This window comes from Ambystoma mexicanum, chromosome 3q (genome assembly GCF_040938575.1).
Source record: "Ambystoma mexicanum isolate Mex_15411 chromosome 3q, UKY_AmexF1_1, whole genome shotgun sequence".
NCBI lineage: Eukaryota > Metazoa > Chordata > Amphibia > Caudata > Ambystomatidae > Ambystoma > Ambystoma mexicanum.
The window spans coordinates 954,086,046-954,106,814 of NC_090926.1; positions in this window are offsets into that span (position 1 = coordinate 954,086,046).

Genomic DNA, 20,769 nt, shown 5'->3' on the forward strand with positions numbered 1-20,769 from the left:
TCCGCACCACCCACACCATCCGTAACATCCGCACCATCCGTAACATCTGTAACATCTGCACCATCCATAACATCCGTAACATCCGCACCACCGTATCATCTGCACCATCTGCACCATCCGCAACATCTGCACCATCCTTAACATCAGCACCATCTGTAACATCCACACCGACTGTAACATCTGCACCATCCACAACATCCGCACCATCCGCAATATCTGCACCATCCTCAACATCTGCAACATCCGCAACATCGGCACCTTCCGTTACATCCATACCTTCTGTAACATCCACACCATCTGTAACTTCCGCAACATCCGTAACATCCGCACCATCTGCAACATCCGCACCATCCGTAACATCTGCACCATCCGCACCATCTGCACCATCTGCAACATCTGCAACATCCACACCATCCATAACAACCGCACCATCCGTAACATCTGCACCATTCGCACCATCTGTACCATTTGTACCATCACGCACTATCTGCACCATCCACAACATCCGCACCATCAATAACATCTGCACCAGCCGTAAGATCCGCACCATCCACTCCGTCAGTTCTATCCACTCATCCGTTCCATCCACTCATCCGTTCCATTCACTCCGTCTGTTCCATGCATTCCATCCGTTCAGTCTACTCCATTTGTTCTGTCTGCTCCATCCATTCCATCTGCTGCATCCGCTCCATCCGCTCCATCCATTCCATCTACTCCATCCGTTCAATCCACTCCATCTGTTCCATCCATTCCCTCTGTTCCATCCACTCCCTCTGTTCCATCCACTCCCTCCGTTCCATCCGCTCCCTCCGTTACATCTATTCCCTCCGTTCCATTCACTCCCTCCGCTCCTTCCATTCCATCCACCCCTTCCGTTCCATCGGCTCCTCCTGTTCCATCCGCTCCTTTCGTTCCATCCGTTCCTTCCGTTGCATCTGTTCCTTTCTTTGCATCCGCTCCTTCTGTTGTATCCGTTCCTTCCATTGCATCTGTTCCTTTCGTTGCATCAATTTCTTCTGTTATATCCACTCCCTCAGTTCCATCCACTTCCTCAGTTCCATCCACTCTCTCCGTTCCATCAATTCCCTGCATACCATCCACTCCCTGCGTACAATCCACTCCCTCAGTTTCATCCACTCCCTCTTTTTCGTCCTCTCTATCCGTTCCATCCTCTCCATCCTTTTTATCCACCCTGTGGAAGCACAGTGAGCGCGCATCTGGTGAAGGGCGTCCACTCCATCCATTAAATCAATCCGCTTCATCTTAACCTGTGGTTAGGAGCTGAGGTTTTGACTACCAGGAGGGTTACTGGGAAGTTGCATGTGCATCTTTAGGATGGTCAGCCATGTTGTTAGCAGTTTGCGGAATGACAGATAGTGTTTGGCGTGTCAGACGTGAGGAGGAAGTGCGTTCCATAGAGTGGGGGCCAAAGCTGAGAACAAGGATACTCCAACCCTGACCGATTTTGTGCATGGGATCACCAGAAAGAGTACAGAGCTTGATCTTAGGGTGCGGCACGGGTGGTAAGGTTTAAGCTTATCTTGCAGGTATAGAGGGACAGTCTTGTGCACGGCTCAGTGAGTGATGCACAGGGTCTTGAAGGTGGCCCTTCGTCCAACTGGGAGCCAGTGCAGCGTTCTGAGAGCTGGAGAGGTGTGGTCTCTTGGGCCCAGTGCTAGTTGTAGTTTTGCGGCAGAATTTTGTGCTCTTTGTAATTTAGTAAGGTGGTATGCCCGGACTCCGAGTTAAAGGGAGTTAGCATAGTCCAGTCTTGACATTACAATGGACATAACAGTGGCAACTCTGTGGGGAAAGGAGTGGTAGGGAAAGATGTGTCTGACAATTTTGAGATGGTAATGACAGAATTTGGAGATTTTGTTGATTTGGCGAGAGAGGGATAGGTCTGAGAATAGTGTGCATCCAAGGTTTTTTATTGTGGGAAAGGGGGTTGGAGGTTGGCCCATGGATGTGGGCCATGGAAGAGGGTGGGGGAGAAGCTCTGTGTTGCCGCACACCATGATTTTGGTTTTAGTGCGGTTAAGGAGGAGGTGGTTTGTAGTCATCCAACAGTCTATTTCAAGGAGGCAGGCTGCAAGGTCTGGCTGGGAATTGGGGTCTGTGTTGAGGGGTTTCAGGATGATTTGTGTATCATCTGCATAGTTGCGCACAGGATATTGTGCGGGCAGATGATTCCAGGGAGGGTGGACATATAGAGGGTGAATATGAGGGCAGATAAACAAGCTTCTTGTGGTACCAAAGTTTTGCATGTGTGCGCGGCTGAGGCAAAAGTGGACAGGACGGTTATTTGTTTCCTGCTGTTGAGGAAGGAGGCGATCCATTTGAGAGAGGTTCCACGGATTCCTAGGGAGTGGAGGCAGTCAAGTAGGACTGAGTGGTTAACTGTGTCGAACGCAGCAGAGAGGTCTGAAAGGATTAGTGCAGCACATCCTGCATAGTCAGCAGTGATTTTAAAATCGTCCGAGATTGAGGCCAGCGTAGTTTCATTTCCGTGTTATGGTCTGAACCCTGATTGGGTGGAATCCAGGAGATTGTTGGATTCCACAAAGGTGTTTAGTTGGGAGTAAGCTGTTCGATTGATTCGTTTTGCAAGGAATCTGGTGTTCGAGATGGGGCGGTAGTTTTTGGGGGTGAAGGGGTAGAGGGATGTTTTGTTAGAAGAGGTTTGACATGAGCAATTTTGAAGGCATCAGGGAATATTCCAGAGCTGAGGGAGTTGTTTAGAATGGTTCTTGTGTATTCTCCTGCGCATGTAGAAGAGAATATTTCTTTGAGGACTGAGGTGGGCAGAGGTCAAGGGGGGAGGCCGAGGGTTTTCATCCAGAGAGCAGGACGAGAAATTCATCTCTGGAGATTGGTTTGAAGGAGTCAAAAATGGGTGGAGTTGCTGTTGCGTTTTGGTTGGAAGGGCCAGCAGATTTTGTGGGGGTGAGAGGAGGGCCAATTTGTTGTTAAGAGATGCTGTTCTGTCGAGAGCGGTGGATTAGAAATGGAGCGAGAGCCAGTCGCAGAGTGATTGACAAGGGGGAGATTGGGCTGAGGTAGAGGATGGTTTGACAAACTCGGAATGATTTTCTGGAGTTTTTGCAGTTGTGATTTCGATTGTTGGAATGGGCTTTTTTGGCTTTCGGGATTTCAGCTATATAGCAGCGATGGTACTGCGTGGGTGGGTGGTTCGGTGCAGGGATGGGCGGTTCAGGGGGTGGGAAGGGTGGACTATGTGGTGGTGGGAGATGAGAAGGCCGGTATGATTGTGGGTGAGTGGGTGGGAGGCATGGAGGAAACAAATGTCTTTCGGTGTCTGGAGCGCCAACCGGCTCCTCTGGCTTGGGAGTTGGATGGAGGGCATGGTGGGTTCATGATGGTGGGTAGTGCGGTGGTGGTGGGGGTTTTTGGGAGTGGAGGGGGGTGGATTCAAGCATGGGGAGGTGCGAGGCATGCGAGAGTGAGGCTCTGAGTTTGGATTAAGGGGTGGATTCATGGTGTGGTGCAGTAGGGATTATGGCTTGATTGTAGTATTTAAGATGTGGAATTTAGCAGAGTGGGACTCTAGAGAAATCTCAAATAGTTAAGTTGACACTATCTGGTGTGGAACTTAAGCACAAGATTTTGGGAATGTATTGGGCACACGCTCAACAGCAGAACTTATTGGGTACACTCAGCACCCTGGAACTTATTGAGCAGGATCAACAAAGGGGAACTTATTGGCACACTAAACATAGTGGAACTTATTTGGCCTACTCAACAGCAGAACTTATTGGGTACACTCGGCACAGTGGAACTTAATGGGGCAGATCAACAGAGTGGAATTTATAAAGAAAATAAAAAAACACATAGCCTTGAACGCTGGTTTGCCAGAGTACACGGCACAGCATTTAACCATTAGTCCACAAAGGCTTGGTGCATGAAGCATACATTTCATACTTAGCCTATAATTTATAATGATAAATGTCTAGGTATGAAACTTGTGAGAACTGAAACATTAGCATCATTGTAGAATAATGGTTAGGTGCTGTGTCTCGAACCACTGCAGGCCAGGGTTCTCCAGATGGCAGCATTCAGCAGACATGTGATATGTTTTAATTTCAATTTTTCTGTGTCATAATGTTGCTCAGAGATGGTGTAGTCCTATTTTTGAATATCTGTGCAATGTATGTGTGGTGTGAGGGTGTGCATGCAATATGTGTGTGTTTGATGTGAGCGTGTGTGTGTACACAGCGTGAAGGTGTGTTGGAGGGATTGTGCATGCAGTGCACCTTTGCTCTGCAAAGGAGAATGTTATTGGTATCTCACGTTGTGTCGCATTAAGTGTGAGTTTTCAGTGTGTGTATGCATGGTTTCTTGTAATTCGGAAGATGCCCATCCAGTTCTTATTTTTTGTGTGCATTTTTTGACTTGTAGTTTTGTTTTGTGCCTCAAGCATCCTGTACTACAAGTCACAAAATGCAAAGTAAAAAGGGAATCTGACTGATCATCTTCCAAATAAAAAGGGACGTGGACGTATGGCATAAAACAATATATACAAGACATGTAACTTGAGTATATTCATGATTTCTCCTGTTCCTCTATTTGTTTGGGTTGAATGGCAGTAGAGGACCTGTAAGTTGTTGAAGGAGGAGGTATGTAGTGTAGAATCAGAGGAGGGGGGAAAGTAAAATATGTTTTTTCAGTTGGGGAACATGAGAATAAGGGGCTGGAGAGAAATGCTGATCACTTGCCCCGCTGTTTTCAAAGTCTAAAAGTAGCGCAATATATAAAGGGAATAATGGGACTGTGTGGCAAGCCCTTCCCTTGAGCTGCAAAGACATTCTTATTTGCGCTAAATCACGTGCAACGGAAGACATGCAACTATTATGAACCCATTGCTAATGCAGCTCAAAAGACCTTCTTAAAACCATGCAGTGATTGGGTGAAGGTTTCCATGAAGAAGGCCACATGGATTAAAGGCATGACTGTTAAGGCTACATAGTCCAGAATACAGAGTGTTTACCAAAATATACCATTTAAAAAAAAAAAAAAATTATTGAGCCCTGCTCTGCCAGAGTTGAAGGGCCTGCATTTATCCGCTACACCACAATGGCTTAGGGCATCACAGTGCATACATTTTATATTTAGCCTACAATTTAATATGTCCAATTGTAAAAGGCTAAGTATGAAACTTGCTAGAATCTAAACAATAATAGCAGAATGGTTAAGTGCTATGTCTAGAACTCTTGCAGGGATATAGACAAAAGTGAGACTGATTACCCCTCTCTGTGCTACTTTACAAATGGAGAATTGCTGGACCCTGTTTTAGTCTTTTTTACCAGTGTCAATCATGACAAAACAATGAAGTCAAATTGTGTGTAGTTGATGTATCCCAAAGAAGTCTTTGCATGTAATATGATAAGAAATTAATACACCATGTTTTTTACATAAGTACAGTGGGTACCATACCACATTCTTTGCGTGGAATAGGGGTCACAATAACCATATCGTTTTAAGGTACAAGCAATTCTGCAATGGTAAAGTAGCGCAAAGAGGGGTAATAAGTCTCACTTTTGTCTATATCCTTGTTGATTCTTGTTCCCTCGGAGTACTGATCCCCATCACCAAAAAAGTGGGAACTTACCTGACTGAGGTAAAACTAGAACTCTTGCAGGCCCGGGTTCTCAAAGGCAGCGTTCAACAAAAATGTGATTTTCTTTTGTGTTTTCAGTTAAATAATGTTACCCAGATACGGTGCATTACATGTCCCATCCTGTTTTATAATGTTGCAGTAAATAAATGTTTTTCATGTTTAATCCATATTACAAAATGCAAAGTGCCTGCAGGATCATGTCAATTGCAACCTCTCGCGCCAAAACTTCCTTGCGCCAAACTGGCTGCGTCTATTTGGGCATGCCCAAACAAAACCTGCGGTGGACCGGTTGTGCCATAACAGCGTGTGCCTAACTGGCTGCACTGAAATGTCATTTTCTGTGCTCCAAGCCCCTTGTTTTATGGCCGGTCTCTTGGTGACTGTTGTGACAACTCCAGCTAACCACATTTAATCAGCACAAATAGGTAAATCCCAGAGAAATAGCTATTTTTGAGAAGGGGGCACCCCTTCCTCTGTTGAATATTTAAATAACTACTGCAGGGAATAACCCCAAACCATGCATGGATCGCAAGTCAATGCTTTGTGCCCTAGTTGTTTTGGACCTGGTCCAAATCCGTCTCCTCCGGTTTGGGCTGTGTGCTTTGCCAACATTTTACCTTGTTTGTCTATGGGAAAATGAAGAGAAAGCATGCCACACTGTTGGAAAATATTATTTTTTGACACTTAATAACTTTTATTTTTCATGAATCTTTATGAAACTTTGTAGTGTGGGGAGGCACTGGTTTTTAATCACTTTCGAACCTTCGGCCAAGAACATCATTCAAATCAAAGGTTGTTAATGATAGAATTTTGAGGGGTTCCTTTGGGAGTCTCACTCACCTTATCTCTAGGATGGCTATCACCGTCCTATAATATATCTATCTATACATATATACATTGTTTTATACCTCATAGCATTTAGCACTGAAAATTAAATTAACCCAAATAAAGGATGAGTCCAACCATCTGTTGGAATGAATACTCTCTGATGATGGATTCCTTTCCATCAGTATTAGCTCTTCTGCCTCTGCGGATTGCACACAGTTTGTTAGGCTCCATTGTAGAGATTGGATCATGGGAAACCTTTTTGGAAGACAGCTGGTTACTAATTTATTGAACAGAGAATACAGAAAGACAAATTAAGTATCCCTGCAATACATTACATCTAAGGTCTTCATCTTTTCTATGTATGTGTAATATCTTAACATTGTATTTATTCTTTCATGCATCCTAAGAATTCATAATTACTTGTTACAATGAATCGTTTGAAGCTCAAGTCCAGTTCTTGTCCATTATACATAACATTATTCACCTGTACCATTATGCACCTCTGTTCCTGATGTTATCAATGCCCTTTTAACCCTAATGGGTTCAATGTGGCTGTTCTATTTGTGTGATTTCATGTTTTTGGTGTTGAGTCTTTATCTGATTAACATGGACAAAAAGTTAACAGTCAAGTCACCTAACCTGATTAGGATTTATATACATCTGGTGAGATTATATCCACAATTGTGAACCAGCCACACCAGGAAGCAAATAAATTATACAATTTTTATTTAATTTTGCTAAATTGAATTTGTATACATGATCACCTACCTTATATTTGCTAGTTGCTTCCTTTCTGTCATAGTAACTTGACACCTTCAGCTGGTCTTTCTAATTGTTTCTGTTCAAATGCACATGTATGTTGTATATGGCATTCATGGATTGTGGATGCAATTAATAAAACCTGTGTATTTCTCCTGTATAAAAATTGTTGGGTAAGTATCATTTTCCTGCCTTTGACTAATTCAAGTGGGCTGAGATTTGTATCTGTTGATGGTGTTGCCCTTATGGCTATAAGCACTAATGGGAATCTTAAGTCCCAACTAGAACCTGCTATTGTACCTTTTCACCTTGTTATCCCTAATATGTGCCACACATTGGTCAATACTATGGGCCTCATTACAACCCTGGCTACCCCCAAACTTGTAATGAGGCCCTATGACTTAAACTGGATCTAAAAGCAATGTTTTTGGGAGGATGATGTCATATGAACCACCTGTGGGGTTCATATGACATCATCCTCCCTTGCTTGCCATTTCATATTCTGATTCAATTTGCCTTGTTTTACATCTCTCTTTCCTGATGGGTAAATGTTTCCCCTCTTCATAAACTTTTCATACGGTTTATCCCTTCGCCTGTCACTGTGATTTTGTGGCACTTCACACCACTCCCGGATAGATTATGGATGCGGGCCAGTCCTTGGCTGGTGGGCTGCTGGCTCAGTTCCCAGTAGTTACTCTCTACTTGTGGTGTTCCCTAAGGGGTCTAACCTCTCTCCCTTGCATTTCAAACAATACCTGGCACCTCCCATCCACTGCATTGTGTTACGCTCACCTGGTCTCCGCGGGGGCGTTGGGGCACGGTTGGAGCCCTCCCTGGACCTGGCTCCCATGGATCAGCTCTCTCCCCCAGCTACTGCATTGTCGAGGACCCAGGACACTGGTTCTGCACCTGAGAGAAGATGAAAGACAGTGAAAATGTCGTGGTGATGTCGGAATTTCCCTCAACCATTGTTTGCCAGAAGGTTGTGAACAAGAGTTTGCCCATGCAGACTCATCTGTTTTGATTGAAAGATGAGCTCTCCGTCCTGATTTCTTCCAGCAGGGGCGCTGTAGATTTAACCTAGTTGTGTCACTGGTCCTTGGCGTGAAGGTCCAGACCTGCTGTGACCATTCCGTCTTGAAGGTAAGTTTTGTAATTATGATTATTGTTCGTATTGATAGTGTGAAACTTCTTCCATGATTAATGTCTGTAACCCTATATTGTCCTTTCTCTCTCCCGTAGGTATGAAGATCCAGGAACATGTGATGACAAAGTGTACTACCAGAGGTAAATGGCCTCTACCTGAAGCTCGCTGCTTAGAGTATGAAAGTCTATGCAAGTGCTAACCTTGTGTTTCCTTTCCTTTTGCAGGTGCAACTGAGGGGTGCTTGATGGGTGGTTTACGAACTCCGACAGGTGTCCGAGATGAAGATCCTCGAGAATGGTGCATCGGAAGAAGATCCCATGTTGATGGAAGTTTCGGGACTGGTAAGGATGCCGGGCGGCACCCGCGAGGATCTGCAGATCGTAAGATCTGCGCGTGGCTGCAGAAGGGGAAGCGATTGCAGTGCTTCCAGCAATGGTAGGGCTGACCCAGGTAAGATGCACGCATAGTTACTGAAGTGAAGCGATAGCAGTGCTTCCAGCGAAGGTGCGGCTGACTCAGGTAAGATGCGTATGTAGCTGCAGAAGCGAAGCAGTGGTGTGGCTGACCTCAAGGTAAGATGCTGGAGGGTTCCGGAGACTGAGGATACACTGCTGAAACAGGTAAGGTCTTCTGAATGGTGGTAAGTGTTACGCTGCACTAGCAGACTAACGCAAAGCACCAGCATGTGGGTGGGGCCGGCTTGTATAGCCTGCCCCCAGCCACTACCTTTAGGCCCTGCCCGGAGGCCCCATCTTGCCACTCCATCCTGCTTTCTGCACGTGCCTTCCATGCATTGCTAGGGCCCCGCCCTGCCCAGATGTACATGCCTTCAACAGTCTGTGTGCAAAGCACACTTTATCATGAGCTTGGTACCAAAGGCGCCAAGACTGGCTCCATTGGGACCCTCCAGGATGTGAAGTGACTGGCCAATGACCAGTGTCCATGACACATTGCTGCTATCTGCTCCAACTTTCAGTGCAATGCAGATGACACTCAGCTCATTCCCAGGCTCCCCTCTCCCACCACTTCTCCTTCTATCATCTCTGTCTGTCTGCTATCCAGCAGTGGTGTGCCGTCAATGATCTCTGCCTTAATGCCAGTAAGACACAGATTCTCCTCATTGGCGCTCCTGGACTCTCCTTTCCTGTCACTCTCTGGTTGGCCTCCGTTGGCCCTCTTCCTGCTCCCATCTGTAAGGCTAGGAACCTCAGGGTCATCTTCGACTCCACACTTTTTCTCCTCATATCTCCTCACACCTCTGACATCTCTAAGAAGTCAAACTACCAAATGCACCGCCTCAAAGGTATTCTTCCTTTCCTCTCCTTCCGCCAGAAGCTCACTGTCTCTAGAGCTCTGGTTCTCTTTAGGCTGGACTACTGCAACAGCCTCTTTCTAAATCTGCCTGCTTCTACTCTATGACTTCTGCAACTCATCCAGAACAGGACTGTGAGACTTGTCCTTGGCCTGAAGCCCAGGGATCATATCTCTCCATCACTGAAATCTCTGCATTGGCTCCCAGTGGCTGCAAGGATTAAGTTCAAGACCCCCTGCATTATCCACAAGGCCTTCTGGGGCCTGGGTCCTCAATACCTTCAACTCTCTCTTCGTACATACCTTCCTACTCAAGCACTTCGCTCCTTCATCTCCAACTCCCTCAGGGTCAATCGCTTATCCAAGAAACAAGTTGGTGGTAGATCTCTTTCTTAGGCTGGGGCCTCTATCTGGAACAGCCTCCCTGCCTCTCTGAAACTCGAGGAGAACCATCTCTGGTTCCAGAAGCACCTCAAGACCTTCCTCTTTGCTTCTGCCTTCTCTCTTCCCCTCCCCTGCTGATTTCCTGTCTGATACTGCACTGGTCACCTGGCTACCCTCTGATTTTGTGCCCAGGTCCCTAACTGCCCATTTGCACACCCGCACTGCCTCCCTGCAACCCTTGCACTTGGGTATGTATCTGTAAGTCTACAGTCCCCAAACCTGCACTTTTGGACACCTGCTGTCTGCACTTACCCTTGCACCTGCCACCTGCTGCCTGCGCTTCTTGTTATTGTTTTGATCCCATGTACACCACTCCCCCCCTTCCACCTGGCACTTTTCCCCATCTCCTGCACTTGTGCGAGCTCAATTTCACTTGGCCTATTAAGATTATTGTCTCTGTCCTCCCTCTGTTCCCATTCCTTGCCTTGTCGCAACTTGAAACACTTGTGTATAGGCGCATTACAAATGCCATATCATATCATATCATATCATATCTCTGTACAACACTGATTCAATCGTAGAAATCGTTGGTAACTTGTTGCTGTGTAAACCTGATATTAGTAATTTAAAATCTTTTTTCTTCTCCTTTAATTCCTAATCATGTATTTTTAAAGCTTCTTATTCTTCCTGAAATTAATTTATTCTGTCATGTTCTTGTTCTAATTTTTCAATCAATGTCCATATTTCTGTGGCCTGTACTTTATAATCGGTAATCATTTCAATACTCTTGTCACATTCTAACATTAAATCAGCGACCTCTGTCCTGAACATCACTTGACGAGATTTGCTGTATGGCTGCAATGTGTGAACTTCAATCCTTATCCTTTCTCCATCAGCTTGAGTAATTTCTAACTCACTCCTTAAATGGGCAATTTGTTCTGCATATTCTTGAATTTGTTTATGTTTTACCTCAAATTCACTTTGCAATGCATTACACAACTGATAATTCATCTGTAACTGCAACAATTTATCCATCCAGTCATTACATCTGGCTTGCACTTGTGACAAATCTTGCTTCTTGCTATCTTTACTATTTCCCATGCGATCACCTTCTTCTAATCTCCAAGCTCTCTGAAGCCGATATCTCTGGCCAAGTCCTCAAAGGATTCATAGCTTTTCTCACTAGTCGCTCTCAGTCAGATTTGCTTCTTCCTTTTTGTTCTGACCCAGTCTCTCTCTCTTGTGGTGTCCCTCAGGGCTCGGCACTCTCTCCTATTTTGTTCAATATCTACATAAGATATCTACTGTTTCTCATTGAATCTCATGGGTTTCGCTACTACTCATACGCTGATGATACCCAGTTACTGGTCTGTTTGGATCTCACAATACATGAAACAGCTAACAGGCTAAAAAGTGCCTGGAGGAACTGGGAAGATGGATGATGCTGAGCTGGCTCAAGCTGAACGGCACAAAAACTGAAGTCTTGGTTGTGGGTACTTCCACCCCTCATATGTTCTGGATGGCTGACTTTTGGCCCCCATCACTGAGCCCTCTCCCTATGACTGTTCTATCAGTTAGGAACTTGGGAGTACGTTTCTCTGCCACTCTAACCATGGATGAGCAGGTCGGAGCGGTTTGCAAATCGGGTCATTTTAAACTTAGGGTTCTCCGGAAAGTCCTTCCTTTCATTCCCACTGCTAGTCAGGCTCCAGTGGTGGGAGCCCTGGTCCTCAGTGTCCTGGACTATTGTAACAACAGATGCCGTGCCCCTTCCAGCAGCACCCGTGTGCTAAGAGGAGCATGCCCTAACCTCTACACCCCCAGCAACCAAGGTGGGGCATTATTAGAGCATTGCCAGAATCCGTTGCCACAATTCCTGGCTAATGCTCCCTAGCATTTAAAAATCAGATTTTTTGCTAAAACGATGCCTAAAACTGTGCTTTTGCACATCCCTCGCAGTGAGCCGCCATTACGACCAGCATGGTCAATGGCCCCGCCTCCTAACCCAGCCACCTTCCAACAGCAGCCTTGGCCTTGGATTGGCCACTGCCCCCCACATCCGCCCCTCAGCTCCACCGACAGACGTAAGCCGAAGGGCGAGCCAAAGGGCATGTCTGCGGCTGCCCGCGGATGGCCGCACAGCTGCCAGGCCACACCACGGAGCCCCGTAAGTACTTTACCGCAGTGAACTTCCCCATTTTCTACTTCTTGATTTATGCTCAGGCCCACATGATAAAACAAAGTCCTGCTGACCAGTATTAACATCATTGACTATCCCGCTCCACTAAGGGAATGTATGCCTTGTACTAGCACCCCTACTCCGTATCCTTGTTGTTTTCCGGCTGTACCGAGCCCTGATATTTACTGCTATGACCAGAGCTAAATGCTCATGTTCTCAGCACTCTCCTGACCACGCCGCATGTGATTCCTACCCTGTATTCCCCATACCGTGAAACCTCACCCGCATGTCAACGTAGAGGTACAGAGTGCCCAGTTTGTGATTTTTTTGCCTTCATTAGTTCTTTATGCCTTTCTGTGCTAACACCATCCTATGACTCCAGCTACTTAGTACACCTAACTGTTATGCAATGCTGTTCTATTACCATCCTTTTTACCCTAGCTACACACTTTAATTAGTTTGGTATGCCTTGTATTCCATGTTGTGATGCAACTATGTTCCTAACGCTAGCATCAAAGTATTCTAGCTTTGTTTGCCATACTGTGACCCCACCACCTCGCCCCTATAACTACATAGCGCTCCTAGCAGAAGATGCCCTCCTGTGATTGGACCTTCCTGTGTTCTCAGCTGCCTTAATGCATTTAGCCCTTGACGTTATACTGTGATTGTGTCCAGAGCCATATATTGCACCTATTCCATAATGTCACCCTGTGATTTTTATCATGATCTCTACCCAAGTGGCACCGTGCACCTAGCCTTTAGGCCATATGGTGACCTGACCACTGCTCTTCTTAAATTGCTTAGTTATCTAGTTGAATATGCCCTCCTATGTTCTGGCCCTATTGTGACCTGGCCCCCATTGTTGTATAGTGCATCTAGCCGCCCACCACCTCACAGTGTGTCGTTCCACATACCTACCGCAGGTGCAAACTATCTACTCAGCCACACAGTGATACTGATAGTCTACCACTCTTCAGCCCCCTAGCTATTTGGTAACTGTTTCATGTGGAACACCAAAACATTGCTTATTACCCTACTCTTGGTAGCATATTGTAGCTCTGTGTTGATTTACTTAAGAAAGCAATGACCCCTGCTCCAAGCCCCATGCCTACCATTCCTAATTCGTCCCACCAGCCCCCTCAGCACCACCCTATATTTAGATTAGTTACACTAAACTGTGCAGTTATCATCATGTTCCCATTCTGCTTAGTTCACAATAGCACTCCTTGCTCAGGTAACTATGTCCTCGCCCTCGAAAATGGCCTCTTTAGACTGGCCTGCCCTATACACTTTCCCATACCGTGCCCGACACCCTTCCTCCCAACTACTGCACCCTTTCGTACTTACTTAGATCTAATATTACCACCACAACCTCTGGCAGACAGCCTCCCCCTATGGACACCACAATTGACCATTTGCTCACCCTCAAATCTATGTCAGCCCCCAAATCCTACCCCATTGAAGTTAATGATAGGTTGCTTTGCTTAAGAGCATGCACCAAACTACTCCATCGCATTCCCACTGCCACTAGTACTACCTCCAAACTAATGAACGATTCCTGGCATAGCAAAAAACCCAACCCACCATCTGTCTCCAGTATTAAAGAACCAGTGACCCATACTCACAGATGCCTAAGTTGACCTTGGCACATGATTCCAAGCCATTCATTAGATTTAAAGGCACACTCATTAATGCTCGATCTCTAGGACCTCATGCAACCGAAATCCATGACCTTATCACTGAACAAAATTTAGATCTACTAGTTATCACAGAATACTGGCTCCACCAACCATCTGGACCACTGCTAGCCTTAGCCATCCCACCTGACTACACCATCCTCAGAGCCAACATAACTATTACCACAGGGGGTGGCATAGCCATCATAGCCAATAGGGCCCTACACATTAGATCAAGCCCCACTGAAGAGAATGTAGGGTATGAACTATTACTAGGTAAACTCGCCATGAATGAGAATACTACAATTAATATCGTAGCACTCTACAGATCACCCAGTTCCAACAGTCACCCAGAAATAGACATTCCACTACTACTGGCACCCATTATCAAACCCAACACGAAATGCATCATCCTAAGAGACTTGAACCTAGGCTTCAATGACCCACTTGGCCCCAAAGCCACAGACCTTCACTCAACACTCAAAGACATGAATTTCATCCAACTGGTTAATGCCCCCACTCACATTAAGGGTAGAACTCTGGACTGGATCCTATCTCTCAACACCAATCTCACCATAGATTATATTACCCCTCTCAGCTGGACAGACCACTCCTGCTTAGAATTTGCCCTCTCGAGCAACGATCCCCGCACGCTTTAGGTTAAAATAATGGAAAGCTACAAAACTAGAAACCACCGGAAGCTCACTGTAGATAACTTCTCCCCCATACCGAATAAAATATTAGAAGAGGATGTCGATTCCCCCCTACCAACCCACTCGTACCCTTCGCTCTCAAACGACCGTGCGGGTGGCTGTGCCTCAGTTCAAGCTGGCCCGTAAGAGTGGCCATGCTTTCTCAGTTGCTGCTGCAAGATCGTGGAACAACCTTCCTATTCCTTTGCGTGACATCTCTGATCACCTTGCCTTCCGTCGAGGCTTAAATACTCTGCTTTTCTAGCTGCGCTACGGCACTATGCCTTGCCTCCTTAGAACCAAGATTCCCTTGGGTGTACGTGCGCTTACAGAAATGCCCATAACATAACATATCAACGTTTTCACGCATTTTTGTGAATACATTTTGACAAATTTCATTTGTCTGTAATTCATGACTTCAATGTCCAATACCATAAATCACAATTTGGCACCAAATCTCTTTGAGACTTCATATCATTGCAGTCGAAATGTTTAACAAAACATGTATGGAGAATAGTATCCTCGAATACCTGATCTGGAGATTCCTTCGAAGACTCAGAAACGAAGTCTGATAATGTCTAGTTAAAGGTCATACATAAGAAAACAAAGTAACAATGTGGGAGAGACAAGCACATCTTCCTACATATTATTTTGGTAACAAAAAGCCAGGCCTCACTCGACTAGAGTGCATTAGGCAGGTGTGACAAAGCTCCTTTATTAGAGGTGTGATGGGATTTTTAGGAGTGTACTGTATTTTAGGCTGCAGCTGCCTATAGACAACAAGTTCAAGTCTTGAAATAGAAGAGAACATAGCCTTTTATTAGTGTTGTGAGAAAGTAAAATAGTGTACGTAATTAAGATAGCCAAGTGTGAAGGTTAGCTGAGATGAGCATATCATGCAGAGGCCAGTTCTTTGGATTTCATGGCAGACAACTGATGCAGTTGCTAAACGTGTAGAAAACAGAGGGATACAATAACACTCATTTTTAAAATCATATCATAAACAAATGAGGCAAAATATAAATTGTTGTAGTAACATATTGAGCAAAAGGAGCTTGACTGTAACATAAACATTACTTGTCTTATTGTGAACGAAGCCTATTATTAACAGCATGCAATGTAAAGTGAGCTCAAAAAAGCTTCATAAGACTTTACAGCTTCGCCGTACTTTCAAGACGGAAGGAAACTCAGTAAAAGAAAAAGATTTTTAGGATTGCATAATTGTAGTTGTGGTTTTAAACAGAAGCAGCTTTATGCATCCCTCCCATTTCTAAAGACCTAGCATTTGTACCTCTTAAGGGGCAATAACTAAAATGTGCCCTCCGATGTGTGTATAGCCATCTAAAATTAATCAGATGTTCATGTGCTGACTTACATAAAATCGACTAACCATAACATGGCTCTTCTGCGCTTCGTTTCTGAGCACTACTAACACCGATTACTGCTGCTGAAGTGTTGTACCATGGCTGGTTTATGGGCTCTTGGTTTATACTGATTCCTGTCTGGAGAGAAAATGTTTGCCTTTTCTTTCACATCCTGCTCAATTCAGCTGGATTCCTGCACTGAGGACGCTCAGATATATGTTTCTTTCCACTCATTGATTGATTTAATACACTCATGTAGTCCTTCCTGCTTACTTCTTGACAATCAAAATATTAATATCAGACTATTATTAAATCTTAATCTTCAAAATATGTTTTTTTTTCTTTTTTAAGCTGCCATTTCCCTCATTGGTTTACCTGACTCCTTTTTACTTCTGTCATCAACAGGTTATCTTAATATTTCTGATTGTAGCCTGCATTTTGCTTTTGCTGCTTCTCCTTCAAATTTAACTCCATAATTAATTTTGTTAATTGATCATGATAGTTTCACGTGTGTAACATAGTCTGCTTCATTTTGTATGCAAAACTTTAACGTTTATATACTCGCTTACACCTTTCGATAAGTCTGATCTTCTCAACCACCTCAATCTTTTTCATACCTTTGCTGTGCTAATCTGGGTTTCTTGCTTTTCTCCTGTTCATGAGCTCCTTTTTCATGTATTTCTTTTTAACATTTGGCTCTGACAGTTTCTGTAGGGTTCCAGCTAAATGTTCTATTCTTGATATTTAAATATCATCTTTGTACGTGGTTGTTCTCCTTACGGTTGCATGGTTTGTAGCGTAATATGTGATTCATTGTGTTGTTGTATGGCATCCTTTTTTAACAGTACATTGATGTCAGAGGTTCTTTGGACACAAGTGCTATAGGAATACTATCAAATACCAGGTAGCATCCAGAATGCTGTCAATGTAGTGAGTGGACATGTCTTCTAAAACATCCAAGCTAGAACAGTATAATTTTTTGTAATCTGATCTTGAAAGCTACAACATTTCTTGTTCAATTCCACATATCCCATTGGAAAACATACTATACATTGATATAGACCATCACAATAAAAATATTGAAGAGCACTGAACAAATACTTGCCTTGAGAAAGCACCTTGTAGTGAGAAACACACTTTTGTACTTAAAAGTCATTGTACTGTGATGAATCCAACTAAGTATAGCTCACAACTTAAGTACTATTTTATGGCATGAGGACAGTCTGCACTTTGTAATTTTGAATCACGTGGCAGGACTGATTTAGCTTTTCATCCTTCTGAGGTCAATAAATTGAGAATCATAAAATTGGGTATGGGTAACATGTTAATACAGCACGTATAAGGGCGTGCAAACAGACATATAGTCTATTTAGTATCACGAATAATAATAATAATAATCATAATACTACTACTACTACTGATAATAATAATAATATTAATAATATAATAATAGTTAAAGACCCTTTGGCACTGGAGCCATAGCATGTGGGAATACCAACTCTTAAAGGCCAGGTGCTCTGAGGCAGAATGCAAGGGTTGCAATCACCAACAGTGTCTTAAATAGTGATAGTAATGGAAATAATTGCATTTTCTAGTGGGCAAAGTCGTCATGTTATCATGGTGCATCCAATTCAATTGCATAGTAATCTACAGTACTGCAACCAGAAATAAGGCTTGTTCAGGGTTGCAGCTTGTTCCAGGAAGGACAGAAAGGGGAACACTGGTGAAAGTTGGAGCAGGTGGTTCCAAGCATGTCTAATTGGGCCCACAGCAGATCATTCCCCTCTTCAATAGGCTCTCTGGGATTGGTCATTATTGCAAAATGAGACTGCCCTGCGGGAGTACTGGGATCAGAAGTTATTTCTAAACTCGTACTCATCCCACCTCGCACTACTGCAGATTGGTTCAATAAGTGGCAATGAATTGTGGCTCAAAAACGCTTGCAAGAGATGATTATGTTCCTTTTAGTGTAGCTTGAAGATGATTAAAGTGGCTTAAAGTTGAGAGAATGTAAAGGAATCTCAGTGTAGGTCTTTGCAGTGGCTTGAAGGTGCTAAAAGGGCTTTTAGTAGCTCCTTTGGCCCATGGGATGCGTGGGACCCCTCACCGGGTTCCGTGAGGGAAGGTGAGTCTGTCTCCTGCACTTCCAACCCAGGAAGGTTGCCAGGAAAACTTGTTGGGCCTGCCACTTCAGCAGGTACAGTCCTGGGTACCAGTATTTAGCTGCAATCAGTCTTTCCCCAGCAGGTAACCTCATATGTCCCCTGTAGCAGTTAGGCAGAAGATCTGCACCCTCTTTGGAAATCCTTGAATTCCACCGATGGATGAGAACTTTGGGCAGTCTTTACCCCCAACATTGCTCAATTGGAATATTCTTCAAGTTATTTCTAAGATGATTTTTCAAGATTGTTCTTCCAGATGACACTGCAAGAGGACCATCCAGGCTGATTTAATTTAGGTCAGGGTAGGATCTCACTCCCATATTTCGTCACTTTGCTACCACAGATTTATTCATTGCTGTAACAAGGGTTATTCCTTATGATCTCAGCTCCCAGGGTGTTTTTTGTGATTTCAGCTTCTAAAGTGCCTGTCTGCAGAATGTTATGGTAGTCACATGAAGTTGGTATCTGGAAAATCCACATTGTTGGACACATCCCCAGTATTCAGCTACACGTCCCTTCCTCCATCTCCTTTCTGCCTCAAATCAAATGGAATCAAGAAATTATCACCCTGATGTGACTTCCCCATAGGGATAAAGAGGCCCTTTTCAGCTCCCATTTCCAATCCTACCATTAGAGGAGGTTTGCATTGTTCACCTGGGAAAGGTGCATTGTTCACCTGGGAAAGGTGTCAAAGCTTCCCAGCGGAGAGGATCATTAGATTGGAGTTTGGTAATTTGAACTGTACTTGCTCATCTGCCACTATCTGAAACCTCGATTTGCTTTATGTTTAAAGCTCAGAAACAAGCTGTAAAGGGTTATGCGCTTAAAGCTGTTTGGATTGTAAGTTGCAATGCCCTTGAATGTTGGAATGCGTTGGTTTCCAGCAGGAGAATTTAGGAAGGCGCATATTACTCTATAGCAGCCATTTTGCCCAAATCAAATTGCAGCTATGTGTGCCCGTATAGGCCCAGCAAAGTAAACACATGAATAACACTTTTCAACACTAAGCATTTTGATGGTGAGGCCTATTTATCAGAGCCCACTTTTCGATAGAGAAAAGCACAATCATTGTACATAGCAAACATCAATTGGCATTCTGTCACAATCATAAAATAATGTGATAAATAATTTAACGCATGTTTGCTCTGGAGATTGCACATGTTTTATTATTGACATATTTTATCTCTTAGACCCTACAAGGATGCAAGAGGTTTCTTGCTGGTCCACCTTTCAGCACCCAAGTTGGGAAACACTGTCTCAGCTGTAGGTATGTTTCTTGCAGTTGGCATAATATGTATTTGCTCATCATTTGGTGCTATCTAGTGGGCCTGAATGTGGGTGAGAAAGATAGGGGCATTTTTGATTACTCAGAGGATATGTTGGCTCACCATGTTTGCGGCTAAATCCAGCCCAAGGAGTGGCATAGACTGTGAGTGGAACAGACCCCAACCTGCTCAGTGATGTCCTTCAAAATTCAGGGGCACCTAGGTTGGGGCAACAGATCTTTTATATAGTGATTTATGCTAGACTTTCCAACTTTGGAGCGATTAGATGCTGATTTGGACATGCCATGATTTGAACTTCAAGCATTGCTCTGTGATATGTAGGATTATTTTGTGTGTTTTTGGAGTGCAGCACCACTGCATGAGATCAATGTATTGCTATAATGCGGTACAAGCAATAGCACCATTTTTCTCCCGAAATGCCTCTGTTGCAGGAGACACATTAGAGCATTAATGAACTAATATAATTAACAGTACTAACATGATCTTAATTTATTAACATCATAATGTGTTCTCCAGTGCAAAATGAGGTGGAAAAAAAACAGGCTGTGAAAGTCGTTTTAAACGTGCACATGGATTCATTTTTTTTTTCTCTGTTCACTGTGTTAGCTGGATGCGAAATCTGCATGCCAGGAAATGAGTAGATACAGTTTCTAAACCGTATAAACCAAGCCATTGTTAAAAGAGGAGGATAGATTATTGTGCATTTTCATTGGTGACACGTCACCTTAAGGGATGTAACAGAGGTCTCTTGGTACATTTCAGGGAGAAAGAAAGGCAGAGGACATTTTACACAACTCAGAGGAAGACCTGGCTGGAGTTTCTATGGGGTTTTCCTGATTGAGAGGTGCCGTCCCAGTCCATTGCTGACTTTCCCAGACTGAAGATTCCAGTCGATAAGCACCGGCTTGAGAGACCGCAGATCAGAACTGCATGTCCTTGCTGGGGTGCTCTGAAGGAAAGCCTTGAGCCATTTAAAGAAAGCGACCAGTCCGGGGATTTTGCGTGCTAAACAGCTACAACTCACTGGTAATTATCTTGTATGAAAGTGAGGGTGCGGTATGTGCATGAGACCTATTTTAGACAGGCAACGTAGCGATAGCTTTTCACTGTGTTCAAATGACACATTTTAATGTTGCCAGCTGAAGGCAAAACAAACAATGTAATTTTTTTTCTCTCTTGTGCAAATATTAAATGACATTCGTAGTGTTGTTGCTTTTTGTCTTTCTCATGTTTTTATTTCAGAAGAGGATTGTCTCACGAATGGTAATGTATCATTGTAACATGAAATTGTGATAATACAATCTGCTTAAGAGTATTCTTGTTTCTGTTTCATTTGGTGTCTA